Here is a 4,287-nt window from a genome sequence, read left to right as displayed (position 1 = left end):
GGTGCATCACAAAGAGGCATATTGGCACTATCCTGGATGTTGGGAGGTAGGATGTCACCGCCCCAGTAAAAACTGACTGGCAGCACTTCTGCACACTCTACCGGGTGTGGTGGGTCCAAAACACACATCCGGTAGACCTCTTAGTCCACCTGTTTGTCACTTCCCGACCTTTCCGAAGCAACTGGCCATTAAAAATGTATAAGGGGGAGGATTATGCCCGGGCAGCACTAAACCTCCATAGTGCTTATTCTCGCCAGTTGTTGTTTGCGGGGGGAAAAGACCGCTGCCTTACCTTGGCCCCTACCCCCTGTTCCTCTGACTAAGACTAGGAATAAACCCTAAAATCCAGTTGTCTGGTCCTTGCAGGACCTGGCTGCAGAGGCCCTGCTAAAACCTGCTTTAAAGAGGGCCATATTTTAAATTTGAGGCTTTCCAAAATTGGCTTTATCACGGGAAGAGAAAGAGAGAAAGTAGAGAAGAAAGGAGACAGAGAAGAGAGAGAGAGAAGGGGACCAGAAGCTGCAGGGGTGGAGAACTTGCCGCCCACAAGTTCAGTTTTAAACTGACACTAAGACTATTTTTTTTCCTTTCTCTGCCGGCAGTCAGCCCCGCCCAGCTTTGAGGCAGGCCACACTGCCTCAGGGTGCAGCATTTGCATCCAGAAACTGGCTTTAAGAAAAGCTTTCTAACTTTCTGTAACAAAAGTGACCTGTTGGCACAGTTGTTAAGGTGTAGGGCCTGCAACTGCAAGGTTGTTGGTTCAAATCCTCAGTGAAGCCAGTTTTAAATTAGCGTAATCAGCTTTAAATTAGTGAATTTTCTTTAAATTAGTGAATTCTTTCTTTAGAATTCCTGAAGAAATTAGGAATTCTTTCCTAATTTTATGCCAAATTAGGAAAATTTGGCATTAAAAAAAAAAAATTATCCAGGCTGTATGAAAATGGTTGCAGAAACTCCTGGATACCCTGAGCAGTTTCCATACATTGACCAATGGTTGGGTTTAGTCCAATGGCCTCCCCCATGGCTAAAGCTCTGCATAAAACAGGCTAGACTTCAGGTCATGTTAGCCGGCCCAAAAGAAAGTCCCTTCTGGGCCAGCCATTCTCCCCACTGCAGCGGAGGATCAGGAATTACTTCCACCCTACTCAAGGCCCTCTAAACCAGCGCCTCAGCACCCCCCTCGACAGTATTATTAACTAAACCTTGTCCCCCCTGCACACCCGTAGCAGGGCCCCCGCACCCACCGGCAGTCCTCCCTTTCCAAGAGGCACCCCCAACAGAAGACAATTGGGGTCGCCCATTCTTTGTTCACATCCCCTTCTTGTCAAGTAACTTATATAACTGGAAGGTGATAGAGATCAAAAAGAGGGCCAAAACACCAAGTGCGGGCACGAGCTTTAAGAGCAAGGGAAAGCTGCCAGGCTAAACCCAAAATTGGCAGCACCCATGGCATGGCAAAGGGGATTTCTATGGCCTGCAAGCTGGCAGAGATGCATCCAGTGTGAGGGGCTGTGCAGGAGGGAAGTGCTGGGGAACTGCTAAGAGTTCCCCGGAGGGGGTTGTACTGGAGAACTGCTAAGACGGCGAGAGGGGGAGGGTTAGGTACCTGCCCAGATGGAAAGTTCCCTGGGAGGGGGTAGTGCTGGGAGGCTGGGGAATTTAAGGCAGTGACATTGCCGAGGTTTTACAATGAAACTCAACATCCCCCATTCTCTGAGAAGCCCCAGGCTTTGACAGGACTCTTAAAATCTATACTCCAGACACATCGCCTCACTTGGGACAACTGCCAACAATTATTACGAATTCTGTTCACCACAGAGGAAAAAGGCAAAATTAGACAGGAAGCCCTGAAAGCCATCATAGGTCCAGGGCAAGGAAAAAGTTTTTTTTCCTCTAGCTGACCCCAATGGGACCTCAACACCTTGAGGGGGTCACCAGGCTCTGAACACTTTTCACCGGTATCTTATAGAAGGGGTTTGGGAAATGGCCCACAAGCCCACTAAATTCTCCGAGGTAGGAACTGTAACTCAGGGTCCACAGGAGTTGCTAGCTGCTTTCCTTGAGCGCTTACTGGACACCTATTACCCTGAGGCCCGGACAATCAGCGGGCCATCAATCTGGCTTTTGTTTCCCAGTCTGCCCCAGACATCAAAAGAAAATTGCAAAAATTAGAGGTTCCAGAGAATGAATTTAACTCAGTTGTTAAAAATTGCCCAAAAAAGTCTTTTACAATAGAGACACCTTAGAGGCCAAGCAAAATAAGAGAGTTACTAAGGCAGTGATAGCAGCACTCCAGGAAAAACCACAGCTAGCCCCTGGACCACAAATCGATTCGTTGATCTGGGAAATGGCACTGTCACCCATTCCCTGAGTGTCCATATCCACTCCTGGGACGGGACTTGCTCCACAAACTGCAAGCAAATATTTCTTTCAGCTTGCCTCTCTATTCCTCCTCCCTTAACTACAGGCCCACCTCAGCAGATCCTCATCACCTGTGCTCTGTCAGACGAGTATCTCTTGCAGGAAGCTTTATCCTCAGAGGCGGATCAACAACCTGCACCAGACTTCCTCCGCAAATTTCAAGAGTGTACCGGGAGTATGGGCTGAAACAAGTCCCCCAGGGTTGGCAAGTCACCGCACCCCAGTCGTGGTCCAGCTATTAGCAATGGCAACTCCAGTCCAGGTGAAGCAATACCCTATGAGCCGGGAAGCCAGGCGAGGAATTGCTCCGCACATCACCAGACTCTTGAAGGGAGGAATCCTCACTACCTGTAAGTCTCCCTGGAATACCCCTTGCTTCCCGTGCTAAAACCGGGCATACAGGACTATCAGCCTGTGCAGGACTTGAGGGAGGTGAATAAATGGGTAGAAACTGTTCATCCTACAGTTCCAAATCCGTACACCCTCCTAAGTCTCTTGGACCCAGAACACCATTACACTGTCTTGGATCTTAAGGATGCATTCTTTTGCATCCCACTAGCCCCTGTTAGCCAGCCTATATTTGCTTTTGAATGGACCGACCCTGATACTGGAGTCTTGGGGCAACTCACTTGGACAAAACTGCCTCAGGCGTTCAAAACTCCCCCACTCTGTTTAATGAGGCACTTAGGCAAGACCTTGCTGCCTTCCGAGCTGAGTTCCCAGAGTGTACCCTACTCCAATATGTAGATGACTTACTCTTGGCTACAAAAACCCAGGAGGCCTGTAAAGAGACCACCCAGTCATTCTTAAAAAACCCTGCAGACTTTGGGGTACTGGGTCTCAGCTAAAAAGGCCCAACTCTGCCAGCCAAATGTGACTTACCTGGGCTATGTTACAGAGAAGGGCAACCAGGCACTGGCACCCAGCCGAGTCCAAGCAGTGCTGCAAATACCCAACCCCACCACGAAATGCCAAGTTTGAGAACTCCTTGGGGCAGTAGGGTACTGCAGGCTATGGATTTGGGGATTCACTGAGATAGCCAAGCCCCTGTATGCCTGCGCTGGAGGAAATCAGCCCTTGACATGGACAGAGGTGGAGCAACAGGCTTTTGACAAGCTCAAGACTGCCCTGACTGTAGCCCCAGCCTTGGCCTTGCCAGACATCTCTAAACCTTTCCAGTTGTTTGTGCATGAAAAACAGGGAGTCGCTAAGGGGGTGCTCACCCAGACATTGGAACCCTGGTCCCGGCCAGTTGCCTACCTTTCAAAAAGACTTGATCCCGTAGCCTCTGGGTGGCCAGCTTGTTTGAGGTCAGTGGCAGCTACGGCCCTGTTAGTCATGGAGGCGAACAAACTGACCTTGGGGCAGGAGTTGAACTTAGTGGCACCCCACGTGGTGGAGTTGCTACTCCGTGGAGCTACGGGAAAATGGATGTCTAATGCCCACACAGCCCAATACCAGGTCTTACTTTTGGACCAGCCCCGCATAGAATTTTCAAAAACCACAGTTTTAAACCCCGCCACACTGCTACCTGACAGCGAGCCAGAGGAACCCATACATGACTGCCAACAGACAATAGACGTCCTCCATGCTGCGCGACCAGATCTCACCGACATCCCCCTGCGGAACCCAGAGGAGGTACTGTATACAGATGGCATTAGTTTCATGGTCGACGGAGTCAGGTACGCTGGGGCAGCTGTGGTCACTCTAGAGTGGGTTATCTGGGCCCAGGCTCTTCCACACGGAACCTCAGCCCAAAAGGCTGAACTTATAGCATCTACACAGATAGATGGTATACCTTTGCTACGGCCCATGTGCATGGTGCCAGTTATAAAGAAAGAGGGTTGCTTACCTCAGAAGGAAAAA

The sequence above is a fragment of the Cebus imitator genome, unplaced genomic scaffold, assembly GCF_001604975.1.
Source record: "Cebus imitator isolate Cc_AM_T3 unplaced genomic scaffold, Cebus_imitator-1.0 Scaffold380, whole genome shotgun sequence".
NCBI classification, from domain to species: Eukaryota; Metazoa; Chordata; class Mammalia; order Primates; family Cebidae; genus Cebus; species Cebus imitator.
Note: the sequence above shows the minus strand (reverse complement) of the source record.